This window comes from Talpa occidentalis, unplaced genomic scaffold, assembly GCF_014898055.3.
Source record: "Talpa occidentalis isolate TD23 unplaced genomic scaffold, MPIMG_talOcc4v2.1 talOcc4.7, whole genome shotgun sequence".
In the NCBI taxonomy this organism is placed as follows: domain Eukaryota; kingdom Metazoa; phylum Chordata; class Mammalia; order Eulipotyphla; family Talpidae; genus Talpa; species Talpa occidentalis.
This window is the reverse complement of record NW_023605083.1, coordinates 29,501,609-29,518,807: the sequence shown is the minus strand read 5'-3', so window position 1 is coordinate 29,518,807 and position 17,199 is coordinate 29,501,609.

Sequence of the window (17,199 nt, the reverse complement as noted above, 5' to 3'; positions counted from 1 at the left end):
TGTGATCCTGTGTATTTTTTGTGGTATCTATTGTACTTTGACAGTTTGGTTTTCATTTGGTTTTTCTTTTTTCTTAGTGATGATAGCTAAGGGTTTATCCACCTTTTTTTTTTTTTCTCAAAGAACCAGCTCTTGGTTTCATTGATCTTTTGTATTGTCTTTTTTATTTCTATTCTGTTTGTTGCCTCTCTAATTGGTATTTATATCCTCCTACTGAATTAAGGCTGTGTTTGTTCTTTTTAAAGTTTCTCTAGATATGAAAAGTTAGAATGTTTATTTGATACTTTTCTTATTTATTGACATGGATCTGTGTTTCTCTATTTCCTTCTAATAACACATAAAGTACATTCAATAGGAACCAGTAGGATATCTCTTCATTTTCATCAGTCTCCAGATAATTTTTAATTTGATTTATTCATTGACACAGAAGTTATTAAACAATTATTTAATCTACACGTTTGAAATTTTTTGCCCGAGAATTCTTTTTATGGTTGATTTCTAGCTTCATACCATTTTGATACAAAAAGATGATTGATATAATTTCCATTTTGATATTTTTTGAGACATGTTTTGTGTTCAAGCTTGTGATCTATCTTCAAGTTCCAAGTGAGAAGAATGTGTATTTGTTTCTTTTGGGATGGAAGACTTTGTGGGTGTCTACTAAGGCCATCTATAGTTTCACTTAAAGCTATTGTGTTTATGTCTGGAAGATCTAAGACATGTGTTGAGATCTCCTAACTGTTATTAACAAAAGTCTGATTGAGGAAACTTTGGGTTTTTTTAAAAAAGATTTGTTTATACATACAAGAGCTGGGGTGCAGGCCAGAGGTGCGGGGGTGGGGGGCGGGTGTGAGAGGATTCACCAGAGACAGAATGGGGAGCAGAACAGGCAGACTGGCTGAAGTACAGTGTTTAGGGGAGTAGCACGTAAGACAGGAGAGGCCTGCTGCGCCATGTGGGTAGCTCCCTGGCTGGCCAGGTATCAAACTTGTGCTGCAGAGGCTGTGGATAGCTTCACAGTGCTATGCTTAACCCCTTGCACCATCAGGGAGTTCCTGAGGCACCTTTGTTTGTTACTTTTCTTTTTTCCATCTAGCAGCCTTTAATATTTTTCCTTTATCGCCAACTTATTGTTAAACTGAACAATTATGGTTGTTTTGCATTTAGGAATTTGGATGTTATTTTAGCTTTTTGGTTATCCATGTTCAATTCTTTCCTTAGACTTGGGGCGTTTTCAGTTATTATTTCTTTGAGCAGGTTTCCTTCTCCCTCCCTTCACCTTCTGGAATACCATTATCTATATATTTCTTCTAATGGAGTCTGATAATAGTTATAGGGTTTCTTTTATCCCCCTGAATTCTAGTTCTCTCTCTTCTACTTGGTATCCATTTGTATCTTTAATTAATGAAATTATTCTCCCAGCTGAAGTCTACTTAATTTGCTTCATCCTCATTTCATTCAACCTCTCTCTTTTTTAATATCCTTGATCTCTCTTATGGAGTACTCCTTTTTGGTTGTGTCTCTCTTTCCTGAGGTCCTATATCTACCTTTCTGTGTTTGGTTGTGGTTCTAGGACTCTTCGAGGTTTTTTTAAAAATGTTATTTAAACATATTTGTCTGTTAGTTCCTTGAATTCTGGGTCCTTTATATATAGTTCTGGACTTTTAGTCTTTTCTTTTAGCTTTTCAATCCTATGTTCAGATGTTCCTGTCTCCTAGGCATGTGTGTTGCCTTATCTTTCCATTTGGGGCACTGTAAGTTTAGTTTTACTTGCTCCTTTTTTTTTTTTTTTTTTTTTTGTTTAGCTTGGCAGTAGGTAGGTGAGGGAGGAGATGCTGGAGCTCAAAGAATTTACATCAGTCTTGGTGAGGAGAAAGGGTTATTCCAGAGATTTTCACCACCTCTTCTTCCCTTGCTTTATAGAGCAAACACCATACACTGTTTCATGGAGCTCAAATTCCAGGTCCTGCCTTCTTCTAGTCCTCTTTGTTGTGGCATGCACGAATTCTTTTCCAGCCTAGAGGGGGTTCCACTACCTGCATTGCTACAGCCAGATTTTCGATTACTGTACTAACAGTTCCAGTGTCTGAGTGCAAGTAAGTCTGTACTCCCTCCTCAAAGTCTGTGTCCAGTCCTCAGCTTATTCAACTGATTAGTATGGCTCCTTCCCTGTCATCAATTCCCTTTCCCTCTCCCTGTTCCAATCCAATAGCAAGCCATCAATTTCAGGCCAGGATATCCATGATTCAATTTCCCATCACCAGAGAAACACTGATGAAATTTCCCCAGAGCTTTTAGTTTCTATATACCTGTATCTAGAAGAGAGGTTTATCAAAACCTCTCTATCCTATCATATTGTGGGTAGAGTCTTGATACTGTAATTTTTTTTAAAATTGAAGTTTTGGGTAACCCTGAATTGAACAAATCGATTGGTGCCATTTTCCTTAATAGCATGTTTTCACAATATATCTCTATACCACATTTAATAAAGGTATGTACTTTTTTTTTTTTTTAGATATAGTGTTATTACACAACTCAGTAGTCTGCAGTATAGTTTATTGTAAATGTAATTTTTATACATACTGGGGAACTAAAAAATGTGTGTGACTATCTTTATCATGACACTTTACTGCAGTGGTCTGGAAATAAACCTGCAATATCTCTGAGGTGTGTATGTATATGAGAAAGTTTTTATTAGGTTTTTTAACATGTCTTTATAAGTAAAAAATGTACTTATATGTATTTGAAGAAAAATAGGTAATTATACTCTATTGAAACATTATCATGACTATATTCAGTTCCTGTAGTTAGTGTAACAGCTACAGTACTGGATAGTTTAAGACAATAAAATTTTACTTTCATGACTTTGAAGGCAAGAAGTCTGAAATTAATATCACTGACCACAACTAAGGTGTTGACAGGGCCACATTCCATGCAGAACCTTTGAGGAACATCTGTTCCTTGTCTTCCAGCTTCTAGTGATGATCAGCATCCCTTGGCTTACAGCCATATCACTCAGTCTCCACTCTCCTGGTCCTGCACCTCTTCTTTCTGGGTCAAAATTCCCTCTGCTTTACTCTTATTAGGGCACTTGTGATTTCATTTAAGACCCACCTAGAAAATCCAGGATTATCTTTGTACTCCATGATCATTAATTCAATCATATTCAGTAAAGATCCTTTTTCCAAATAGGGTTATGTTTACAGATTCCAGACATCTAGTAGGGTCTTATCTTTTTGGCGGCATTATTCGGGCTACTCTAAAGACCTCAAAAATGAAACTTGGTATTCTAATTGCATTGCTCTTTTCCTGTCACTTCAAAGCACATATGTTCTTTCCTACGTATTTTGTAGTTTAAATATATTATTTATTTGACTCCAAAAAATGCTAAGTTTTCCTGTTGTATAAGACACTGTTGTAATTTATAACAAACAGAACAATCTTGGGTTTTCTCTGCTTCATGAGATAGTGTTTTGTCTCTAGTACTATAGTGAAGATTTGAACACAAGGCTTATGCACATATTAATACCCTACATAATACAACTGAGAATTACCCTGATAGTGTAATTTAAAATATTCAGTCCTCTTGTTAACCAGTGTATACACTAGTGTCAGAAATGTATACAGTGTATACATTGTGTCAGAAACTGATTGCCATGTGTAGACTATCTGACTGAGTAGCCCTTTTAAAAATATTTGCTCAAGAGAATAATGGCATGCCCATTTTTTCAAGCTAGTTCACCATATCCCACTTCTATTTTTCACTTTGTGAAAGGAAGTTAAGAGGTAATCGATGAATAAGCTGTTAAGAGATGACAATATCAAATCTGTTTTACAACATAAAATTTTGACAGTCTATTATTATGAGGAATGGATTCTAATAATAGGGCCCTGATGTAGGAAAAAATCCATCATATTAAAATTTCATTTCTCAAGTCTCACTTAGATACTGGCATCTGCCTTCACGTGGTATCTTTTCTTCATCTTAATAGTGTCTTTTACCTTTGTAGACTACAGAACATGCAGGTTTGTGAGAGGGTGAGAGCTAGTCTATATATTATGAAAAAGGGAACTGCAACAATTGGAATTAGTGGACCAGATTAAATTTTATATATTCATAGCACAATTTCAAGGTTATGTTTCAGTTTTGCCTTGTGAATATTGTAAGGCAAAGGGTCATTCTTGGGGAGTCATTTTTAGAGTAGTCCATAGGTGTAGTATGGTGAGGAAGAGACTGAGCAGTGTACAAACCAGCGAGGAGCTACACATGTCCAGTAAATACTTTCTGATCATTCCTTCACTGAAATAAATGAAAAATGACTAAGACTTTTAAGGGAGTAGTTTTGGGGGTCTGACCACATGAATGCAAATTGCATTGCAACTATTTCCATTTTTTAAATTGTATTTTTATTCAGGTCACATTGCTTTACGACACTGTATGTGACTTTTAGTATAGGTTCACACCTCTGTAACCACACCACACCGACCACCAAAGCACCAATAATTTTATGACCTTGAGAATGTTATTTAATCTTTGCTTCCAAGGTTTATTTTCATCTCTAAAACAGAGATAATAATAGATAATAATAAAAACTGTTGCATAATGTTATGGGTTAAATAAGACTTTGCACAGCACTTAGGACTTGCACATACTAAATTTTCAGTAATATTAGTGACTGCTTTTATTATTAAATTTTCAGGTTCCGAAGTAGATATAAAATCATATAGGAGAAAATAGTTTGATGAATTTAAGCTACCACCTCTCCCATCTCAATTAATAAATAGATCATATACAAAGCACATGACCCCCCAAAAATCTGTCCTTACATACGGATCAGTTTCTTGGGAGTTTCCAGTTGAAACCTAATCATTGCCCTAAACCTGTATCCCTAAAGTCTGAGATCTGAGAGCAGGACATTAATTTCCACTCAGTTCTATCCTTGATCCTTCAAGCAATCCTTTCATTGTTGTTACCTGAGGGGACTCAATACTCTAAAACACAAGTCCCAAATTCAAGGGAAACGACTTGTTATGCTTCATAAAGGCAGTGGCTCAGATGACCTGATTGTAACAGAGGTGTTGGAACAAAGCGGCCATCTTTGGGCTAGATTGGTTTCAGGTCACTCTAAATCTCTGCAGAGGTTTTAGCCACATGAATTTTTCCACAGACTTCCATTTGTTCTACTTAAAACAAGACAAATTTATCCTCACACTGAGTGGTCAACTGATATAAGTGGTTTCCTTATTTATGGAGCTCGCCCAGGCTAAATGTTGAGGTTGGCAATGTTTAACTAAGTTAGTTTTCAGACTATTTCCTCCTTTGGAGGTTTCCCTTTACCAGCATATCTCACTATCCTCACCATCTTCTTACTGCTTGAGGAAAATTTCTATCAATTATTTGTTTTTGTTTTTTAAAGATTTAGTTACTTATACAAGAACTGGGTACAGGCCAGAGGCTCTGGAGTGTGAGAAAATTCACCGGAGACTGAACAGGGAGAATAGGCAGATGGACCGAAAACACTGCTGAGGGGAGCAGTGGGCAAGACAGGAGAGGTCTGCCGTGCCATGTGGGCATCTCCCTGGCCGACTGGGAATTGAACCCTCACTGCAGAGTCTGTGGACAGCTTAACAGCGCTGGGCTCAACCCACTGCACCACCGGGGAGGCTCCCTCGATCAACTATTTGTTTATTTTTTCTTTTCTACAGATTATATCTGTAAGACAGACAATAGTATGTATTGCTCTACATTCATCTCTTTGTTATTTTTGTTCAACAAATATTAAGCACTCAGTTATTGTGTTGGTCACTAAGAATATAGGAGTAAACAAATTAGGTAAAGCTGGAGATTTTCATAAACAGAACTATTTACTTATTTAAAAAAACACTATATTCAATGATGGAAGACTTTATTTTTTTCTCCTGCCTTTGAGTGCTTACACATTTAGATGTGAGGTAATGATGAAAAGGTACACAGACATTTTCTTAGTTTTTGGCATCCTTTAAAATATATTTTGTCATTGAATATGTATTAGATGTCATTTGCCAAATATTAATTACATTTCTTTGAATCATTTATAGTACAGGGAATAAAGACAAATAGACTTGGTAATTTTACACAGCTCTGTGAAAGGAGAATGATCTGGAGTAGATGAGATTCATAAAATGACATTTTTGTTAAAAAGCAATTATAATTAGATCTCAATATGTAAAAAAAACAAGCAAAAATGTTTCAACAGAACTCTCTGAACTTATGGTGGTTACAGTGGTTTAAGCTTACTTTTGTCCTTATGCTCCTCCTAAAGGAAAAAAAATAAGTATCCATTTGTACATTGCCAAAAGGGAAAAACAATCCATGTGTATAGTTGAATTTTCAGGATAAGCTATTATTTACATGGAAAGAAAATCTACCAATTATCTGTTAGCATTGATATACCTTTGTGAGCAGGGGAGGATGCGGGCAACTGTTATGTCTCTACCTGATATAAACCCAATATCTGATGATAAGGTGTGCCTTTTCCAAAAGTCCTGCAATTTAACACTGAAGGAAAGATCCCATTTCTCTTTGACTTCCTATATTGCATTGGGCAGAGGACAGGGCCCTATATATATATATATATATATGTATATATATATATATATATATATATACACACACACAGTAAGGAAGTACTAAGTTCTAATTGACTCTGATTTAATGTATTTTTACATGATGATAGACTCTATGAAGACCAGCAGACAAGGAGTAATTATCATTTCATTTACCAGTTAACAACTATTACTGGTAATTAGTATGAGGCAAAAATATACAGGGTGTTGCGAATGTGAAGTCAAATGAGACAGAATCTTTGATTTAAAGGTACCCACAGTTTAGGTGTGAAAAGTGCATGTTAATTATAGTGCTATGCAGGAATACCAAAATGTATCTGTATACAAAGGACTGCAGGAGCTCATGGACCAGTGTCACAAAGGACTAAAACAGATGAGCCTCGTTTGTAGGGAAGTGGTGAAAACGAGACAGGTAAGTTTAATGGTAGCCAGTTAGGGCGAGGTCTGGTGGGTGTGTGAAGAATTTCAGGCTTCATTCTCTATGCAATGGGGACTCAGCAGTTATAAGAACAGTGACAACTTAAAATACCATTAACTAGTTTCGAGAATGGACTTAATGACAGGAGAAGATTGGAGGGAGTAAAAGCGTTCAGAAGGTGATAGCATCCATCCTATCAAGAGATGACGTGAAATAAGACAGAAGCACAAGAAAGGAATTTAAGATTTTGTAAGGTAGAGTTAAAAGAAATTGGTGAGTAATGAAATTGTGAAACAAGGAGAGATGAAAGATGAGTAAGAGAAAGGAATCTGGTATATTTCAAATCCTAAAAATATTCCCTCCCATGTTTTTCTATGTTCAAGTGCAAATTCATCTGAGTAAGATTGATATTAACTAAAATTAATTTGTAATGAAATTTAATGCAACAATTGTTCAACACCTGTTACTTTCTTTTAAGTGTTGGACACGTCTTAAAAATTTAATGATAATAGCTGCTATCTTGGGTTAGGCAAAGCCCTAAGCACTTTGATGATTTTATCATCCCCAGTCTCCTCAGGATGTATATATTACATTTCTCATTCATGGATGAGAGTATGAGGCTGTAACTAATTTCCTGTGTAACTTACTGAACTTGTAAGAAGTTAGATCAGTAGGACAAAATTGGACATTTCTGACTTAAACTGCTCTTTTCACTAGCTTACTGTGCATCTGTATGTCAGAATTTCATATCCCCTGTGTTTTAAAGTTTTGAAAGAAGAAATATTCCTATTTGTCATTGTGCAGCTCCAACTTTTGGCATGTCCTAATTCCTTTAAGTTTTATTCTTTTTGAATCTTCTTTCTCCTTAGGAAAATGTACAGGTTCTTTATCCTGGAACAGTCTGTGGGGTTCCGCGAGTCCTTCCCCTTCTGATGGCATCTCCCAAGACTGGGATGATCTGCTTCATATTTGCATATATGCACATGTAGAGCATAGCAGTGGTGCTTCCTGGGATTGTTCGAGTCCTTTGTGATTCATTAGCTTGGGGACCTTACTCATATGTTCTCTCTGCATTGGTTTGCTCACTGAACAAATGAAGATATAGTTTTCCTTCATGGGGCTGTTGTGAAGCTTAGGTGAAATTATGAATGTGAGATAGTTAATATAGTAGTATCTGGCATAGAGCAAATATTCAAAAATGGTAGTCAAATGTATTATTATTTTCAGCTTTATAATCAGGTGTCTGACCATTCATCTAACCATATTCCTCTCCATTGTCCAAGCACACTCTATGCTGTAGCCACTCTGAGCCACACATTTCCAGAAACAACCATTTTATTTTGTTTTTGTTACTTCACTCTCTTTACAATTAATTCTCTATCTGGAATAGGCAAACTATTTCCAAATCCTCTATCACCTCATTTTCTAGAACAATAATGGGCAGATTTTCTGCAAAGGGTCAGATAGTAATTATTTTAGGTTTTGAGGTTATGTGGTATCCATAGCAATACTTAATGTTTAGGGCCATTGTAGAACTAAAGTAGCAACAGACAATAATTAAAGAAATAATTGTGGCTGCGTTCCAGTAAAACTTTATTTCCAAAAACAAGCTTCCAACTGTATTTGATCTTCAAGCATAGTTTGCCAAGTTCTTGTCTAGAAAGTTCTCTTGAAGCTCCCATTCTGAAATAAATGGGTTGCTAGGTGAGCCTTTACCTATTTTTATACCTCTAACTGAGCACTCTTTATGTTTAGGAATTATTCTTAACTCTGTAAGACTGAGAATTTTGAGAACATGGATTGTATTTTGTCTTATCCTACTTTTTATACCTTTGCAAGGGTAGATTTTTTTTTTTTTTTTTTTAGTGAATGGATGGATTTCATTAACAGGATGCCATGCACTGGCTTTGTAATTCAATTGCTCTTAAAAAAAATCTGGCCTAGACTGATAAGATTAGTAGAGGGTTCAAATTGAGGCCAATCCAGCATGGTTCATAGTTGGGAAGTGACTTCTTTGCCTTACAGATAACAAAGTAGGGCTAGCCTACCCCTTTATATTTGCTTTAAAATACATATTTTCCATATGAAAAGGTACAACTTTCAAAGATCACTCAAGTGAAACAATTGTGGGACTTCTAAGTTGTTTAAATAAAAATGTACTCTGATAGTCATTGAAATATAACCACATGTAAATCAAGAATATTTTTTAAAACAATAGCTCTTAAAAACAGTTTATAAACCTAAATCTAGAAAATGTCTACTGATAAATAATCTGTGATCACTTCTGAATACCATAAGCCAGCGCAGAAAACAATTATGGTCTTAGTGGTTATTTCCCATTGGTCATGGAATCCAGACCAAATGCACCAAATCTTCTTCACTGTAGTCCTGCTGTTCTTATTAACTTTTACAATTGTCACTTTTTCCATTTTAAGTTTTTTTGGTGGTTTTCCTAAACATTTCCTTCACTTGATTCTATTTTTTGCTTCCAAATTCATACCAAAGGAAATTGTTCTCTTCCTCTGACCATCATCATCCTAGGCTCTATGGAATTAAATTCCTTATTTACACACATGGTAAAATAAATGTTATTTTTGATGGGAATATACTAGAAGACATACCAGTTTTAATTAGTATGAAGTTTATTTAGCATATGGTTGGTGCCTCTGATCATGATGATAAAGAGTTCCCTAAATTAGAGATTTAAGACCTTTGTCAAGATGTCTAATCAAAAATGTTTCCTAGTACTAAGAACTTTTCCTTGATGACCACACATTTGGGAGCTCGCAGTTCTATTGAGGAAGGCAAAGCATTTAGATATAAAATTGTCAAGTCCTTATGTAAGAAATTCTATAAATCAGGTAGCAAGTTGAGTATAAGGGCTACAAATAGAGTGGGTGCAAAGAAATATTTGGAGGAAGTTTCCTAGAGAAGGTGAATTTGGACTTGAGCCCTGTAGAAAAGGAAGGAATGGGAAGAGTACATGCTAAAGAACAGTGTTTCTCAATAGCAGTGCCATTGACAGTTTGACAGTATTGCCCTTCATTATGGGGGATTGCTTTGGTCATTGCATGATGTCTAGCATCCTTAGCTCCTTGTGTAGTATTGGGTAAATTGCAGTAGTAGCTGTCAGTTACAGTGGGAATCAAAATGCCCCACAAAAGTCCAAAGCACTCGCTGGAGTGGTATATTGGGCTGGGTTGGGAACCACTGGTGGAACATGCCTCCTCCTATGAATGCTATCAATTTGATTGACCTCCCCAGGCACAGAGTTTATGAGCTAAGTAATTGCAGGTAGACATTTATTTATTGAGATTGTTTGGCATTTTAGAGGAAGATATATATATGAGTTCTTTCAAAGGACAGTTTATATTTGCTCTTGAAGTTATTTCTGAATTTGAGTTTTTCTAGCCATTCAGGAGAAACCCTATTTTGGATTAGAAAAAATAACCTACTGAAGATAGGCAGATCAGACATAGCCAAATATGTGAGCACACCATGGGCACTAACAAAATACAATTTTCTCAAATTGGTGAGTCTCCAGAAAAATCTCAAAATAGGTCGTTTTGGCTGACTGATATATCTAATCGAGGAAAATAATCTTGGAAGCCTGTAATCTCTCCCTCTCTCTCTGTCTCTCTCTCTCTTTCTCTCTCTCTCTCTTTCTCTTTCTCTCTCTCTCTCTCTGTGTGTTACTAAAACAATACTTGCTCATCAAAGAAAATTTTGGGAAAAAAACAATTTATTAAATAAACTAAAAATGATTACCTTAATGAGACAATCTTTTAAAAACATGTTTTCTATGGCTGGGATGCTATGATATATACATTTTGGCTTCCTGCCTTTTCCACTTAAAATTATGATAAAAATATTTTACACATATTAAACTAAACTTCATAAACATTTATGATCCAGCCATAATAGGATTTTTAGCATGAATAAATTGTGGAACATTCTTGTACATCAGTTCTATGAAACTTATCAAAGAAGTTTAATGAATCCTGGTATGTAGGTGCCACTGGATTTTCTTCTTAGCAGTCATTCCTAATTCCTTCAACTCACGTCTCCAAGGGTATAAGGAAATCAGTGAATTTCCCTTTAGAAAAAGACATATGTATATATACAGAAATTGTTTCTATATTTTAAGGCAATTTTCAGACCACACGGAAGTGATATGTGGATCCCTTTAAGGGGATCTTTGGATTATGAACTATTTTTCAGCATAAACTTACTCTCAACTGTGGAAAAAGTCAGGGGAAGGATTAATGTAGCGTTCAGATAGCTGTCACTTGATGGTCTCAGTGGATGAGTGTGCTTTGTGGTGTGCTGTTACCAGCTGTTCTTTACCTAGAGGCCATCTAGAGTTTTTTAATTGCAGGCCAATGTACCAGAACCTGTTTATTGATGGAACTGACTGTGTGTAGTTGGAAGGAATGTATGAAGTATCTCTAAGTTATTAACTTAGAGAAAACTTAAAGAACTGTGAAGTCCACATTTTCAGAGTCTAGATATAAGTATCACTCTTTAGACACTGCTAGCATGTTACACCATTGGAAAGAATTCAAATGTCCTTTGATGATTTCTCACTTTTCCACTTTTGTTTGGTGTTGTATCCTTAAGTTAGCTCTGCTGTAACTCTCCCTGTAAGCACCCCTCAGTCATCCTTTCTAGGATTTCCCTTTTTATTTCTGGCTCCATCACTATTTCATCCATTTTATTCTTTCAACTTAGACCAGGCACTATTCTGAGGAATGAGAATGAAAATGAACATTATTTTTGGAAGATGTGCAACATTTCACCTAATAAAATGCTATTCAGTATTTGTAAAGACACCCATAAGAGGTGTTCTTCAAACTTAAATACTTCTACTGCTGACTTATTGCCACAAGAAACCTTAACAAATCTAAAAATCAACTCACTTTTTTCATTCCTTTGGCCTTAGTGTCTTTCTTACTGTTAAGTTTTTCTAGTAGTCCCAGACTCAACTGCCCAGTCATCTTTGATGTCTTCATCTCACTGGCCATTTACTATCATGCTATCTTAATTTTTCCAGAAAAATTGCAGCTTCCTTTTAATACTTATGACCACTGTCCTAATTCAGAACAACCGCACAGTACATTGATTTTTTTATTTCTATATTGTTCTGTGTGCTTCCCAAATAACTTTCCAAAACACTTTGATCATATGACATATAAACTCTAAAATGTCTTTCCATTTCCTAGAGGGAAAAGTGCTTTCAACTTAATAACTATTCAAGTAGCATGTCTTAAATACTATTCAACATAAAATATAGGGTATGAATGTGATTTAAATGTAGTCTCAAGGATCTCACCATTTAGTAGAAAAATTAAGATGTACACAGCTACCCATATACTAGATAGAAGTGTTAAATCTTGAAAGATACAAAGAAAATTCTAGAATCTGAGAGGAGAGTTGTTGATGGTCCTGCTGACTGAACTAGAGGCGTAGCTTACAGAACAAACAGAAAGTAGAAAAGAGAAGTGGGGGTGTAGCCTTTGAAAACAGAATACTATGAAGAAAGCCTGATGCCAAGCCAAAGCACATTTAAGAAGACTGAAATCAACTAGTGGAAATATCTGTTAGTCTTACCCGGAGAACCTTCCTGACCTTGGCTGACCTTATTTCTGGACTTTCCATTTTCCATGTCCTTATGTGCATGCTTGGTTCTAACCTTGTTGGAATGTTCTTGCTAACTGGACAATGCCTTGATTTTCCTTTCTCCATGTCTTTGCTTTTCCTTTTATTTCAGTGGGTTTTCTTCATTTTCACTTGAACTGGTGTTTACAGACTATCAGGCTTGGGTTTTGACTCATTTCTGAAAAAGTGTTTTGTTTAACAGGTGCAGTGTTGGATTTTAAATGAGATTGGAATGCCCAAAGTGGCATGTGTGCCCTAGCTCACCACAACCCCTCTCATCTCTGTTGTCATACTTTTTAAAAATGGATTTTCTTTTAATTACCACCCAGACCCTTTTAACAGCTTAAATTTGTAGTCCCCGTGAGTTCATTCAAAACCTGCTGAATTATTCTTTAAGGACAATTTTCCAAACTCGTTTAACTCATGGAAATGACTTCTATCTTTAAATTCTATTGCTTCTCTGAGCCTCTTGTTTTCTGCCCTTCAGCTGGAAATTGTATACTGCTTTAAAATATCTCCTGAATATAATGATTAAATTTGGTTAAATGTTTTTTATGCCTCATCTCCACAGCAAGCAGATGGAACTAAAATTTTCATAAGCTCCCCATGCTCACAGGAATGCCCTACATTCAGTGTGAGTGCAACAAATATTAAGTTGAACTGTAAGGAAGTATTATTGTTGGTGTGAATGGTTAAATGTTAGTGATTTCAAATGGTTCAACATAATAAAAGTCAAATTTTATTTTATTTCATTTTCAAACTTAGAAAATTTCCTAACATGTATTTTTTAAATGATATGAGTAAAAAGGTCATTTGGAAAAGTTCTAACATTTAATAGAACTTGATCATTATATTTACAGATTAGAACCTTAAAGTCCCTTTAATCTAAATGTATGAATAGCAACTATTATTAACCTTTACTTCAAATGGGAAAAAAGTAGCTATATTTTGAAAAAAGATAATATCCTAAGAGAAATAATTTTATTTTGCCATATTTTTTTCTGAGAAATCAGTATAGTATACTGATTGTAGAATAAAGGTACTCAATTTGATTTTTGGTTATGTATTTGTCACTTATCTTTCATTCTGTTTCCTGTTTTAAGATAGAAATGATGGTGGTAACACCAACTTCACAGGTGTGTTGGGAGGGTCAAATAATGTGCTAGATATTTAGAGGCCCAGAATGGTGCCTCATCATAGTAAATACTCATGTGGGTTTCCTTCCCTTTGTTGTCCAGGCAGGGATGTCCTTGGATGGAATGTTGGTGACAAAGAGTGTAGTTTATCATTATCATGGTTATGGGGAATGATTGCTTTTTTATTCATGTTTTCCTCATTTGGATCTGCTTAATATCTCTGGCCTTGTGCTCAACACCTTCACTTCTTCATGCTACTGTTTGCTCCAGCCAACTCCAAGTCATCTTTTAATTTTTTTTTAAAGTTTGTAATTTATTTTTTGAAGATTTATTTTTTATTTATACAATAGCTGGGGTACAGGCCAGAGGCGCGGGAGGATAAGATTCACCAGAGACAGCAGGGAACAGAACAGGCAGATAGACTGAAAGCACTGCTGAGGGGAGCAGCAGATGCAACAGGAGAGGTCTGCTAAGCCATGTGGGAATCTCCCTGGCCGGCGAGGAATTGAACCTGCACTGCAGAGGCTGCGGACAGCTTCACAGCGCTGCACTCAACCCTCTGCGCCACTGGGGAGGCCCTCATCTTTTGCATGAACTATTATCTTTCTCATACTTGCAATGACACATCTGTTAGTATCATGAACTTCTTTCCTTTGGAGCAATTACTGCAATTGTGATGAAAAAGCAATCATGTGGTTCATTGTTTAATATTGCCTCCTTTGCAATATTTAAAACCCCAATATAGTGACCCCATTTGAATAGCCAATGACTTACGGACTGAGATTTAATTACTGAATACCTTGAGATTTGGAAAACTCTTCAGATTACAACATGGCTCAGATTACAAGAGCCAAATTCAATTGTTGACTCAGATGAGGAAAGTTATTCAGCAAACTTGACAAAATATATTTATTCTTCTTTTTCTTGATCTCCCTTTCCACACGTCCTATCCTACCCATTCTTTCTGTAAATAAATGGGCTTATCATAGTTGTACCTCCTGTGGTTTTCTTTGTGCCAGAGATGTCTGTCTTTCAGCCTGTATGTCTTCTATGGAGAATGTTTGCATTTATATGTGTGTATGCATATGTCTCTCTTGTCTGTGTTTATGTATTTTAGTAATCTGTTTTCTCTAAATTAGTTTATTAAATAAGTCCCAGATGGGTTGTCCACATTTTATATGAAGATTAAATTATCTCTAATTATCTCTTAGCATTTTGCTTTTTTCTCCTTTTTTTGCTCTAAGTTGTTGCTTTGCTGTAATTCTTACAGCAAGATCGAACACTTTTCAAGTGACCAAACGTATTCACATTACTTCATGTCCCCAGAATTCTCATTTTGATTTCTCTGAAAAACAGTAGACTTTGTTGATCCCTGGGCTCTGGCTGCAAATGTGCATTTCCTCAAACTGTTAAGAGTAATCTCTCCTGGGGCTCTGAAGCCACATTAGGGAAATTGAAATCAAAAATTCTTTCTTTGTTGTTCTTGAGTTTTAAATGACTTTGCTCTGTAGCTAAAGTCTCCCTTGACTGGTATGTGCAGAACTGTTACAAAATTTAGACGCTAGTAAAATGTGTCTGTAGGTCCTAATGCACTATGGCAATTATTCTCAAAACCAATAGGTAGAACTGGCAGGGGCATGGATTAGTGTTGGCTTTAGTGTCAAATAACTTATATGTTCTTTAAGGGGTTTTTCATAATTACCTTTGACTTTCCTGCATGCATCCCATATTCTGAGGCCAAGATAATAACAGCAAATGTCATGCTTTTTTCCTAAGTCTTCATCTCACAAATTTGTGGGGAAGGATTTGTAGCAAAATTTTCATTTCACTTTGTTCAATTTTTTAGTCTTTCTCTAGTCTGGGCTTTTTTTGATTTTCTCAAACAAAAGTAATTAAATATCCAGATTTTGCCTTTTCTTGAAAAAAGAGGCGATGCTCTTTGATCTTTTTTAGTCCTCTAAATTTTGTGTGTGTCTGTGTATTCTGTGTGATGTTGAAAGAGTGAAAAAAGTATGAAAGGAGAAGCCTGAAGGAAGATTTCCTCTCCTGGTTTTTTATGTAATTGTGGCTCTCTTTCTTGTCTAACTATGTGACATGGTCGCTGCCAAATCTTCTGGACAGTGGCACAGAAATCTGACTTAATAAGCTTTTGATTACTGTGGTTTCTTTGAAGATAGAAAAAGGACCCTTCAACTTAGAATCAGAGCTGTCTAAAGAATAGTATTTGGCAATGGAAAAGTTCTTGGCTAGTGTAGATGAATGAATATACATAATGACATGAAAATATATTCACACTGTATGATTGAGAGGCAGAACATGCTGCCCCATAACATCTACAGTATTTTTATCCAAAGAGAGGAGTGATGAGTATGTGCATTTGTGTGTGCCCGTACCTGTGCGTATCTTGCTGAATTTGTATTTTGGTATTGATAGTGGTTGTCTCTAGAGATGGCATTTTAGATTTTGATATTTTCATAAGAATGTTTTATAGTAGAAATAGCTAATGATGGCACATAGTCTTTTCCTGGGTGCTAGCTGTGTCAGGCATTGATAGTGCCTTTTCTAAAGTAGTTTACCTCCCACATTATATGATATTACATACATTCTATATATTTTTTAAAGATTCATTAATGCATACAAGAACTGGGGTACAGACCTGAGGTGCGGGGGATGAGAGGATCCACCAGAGACAGAGTGAGGAGCAGAACAGGCGGACTGACTGAAATACACTGCTGAAGGGAGCATCAGGGGAGACAGGAGAGGTCTGCTGCACCATGTGGATCACCTCCTTGGCGGAGGATCGAACTTATGCTGCAGTAGCTGAGGATTGCTTCATAGTGCTGACACTTAACTCCTTGTGCCACAGGGAGGCCCAATATTACATACATTTTAACAAGAAACAAGTAATATGGGATGCCATTTTCTAAAGAAATTTTAAGTAGTTCTCAGGTTTTTTGAATATTAAAGCTATTGTTGTAAGTGACTATTTTGAGTCCTTATCCAAATGAGTGACTTAGCATCATATAGTGAATATTATATAGGAATTGAGTATATATAATAAAAATATATAAGTATTGTACTAATTTTGTAGGAATTACCATTACTAGTAGCATTAAAAATTAATGAAGTTTAGTTACATTCAATGTAATCCCCAAAAGTCAATTGACTGCCAGTTACATTAATACCTTGACATTGCAAAGCTGCTATGTAGCCAACATATCTAGATTTATTCTCATTAAATTTGTTGCCTAGTCCTACCGAAGGTATCTCCCATTTTCTCTATTTTAAATAGCAGTCCACTACTCCTTTCCCTTTTACCCTCAACAGCCCAGAAATCTGAGTCATTCTTAATTCCATTCTTTCTCATAACTTTCATATCTA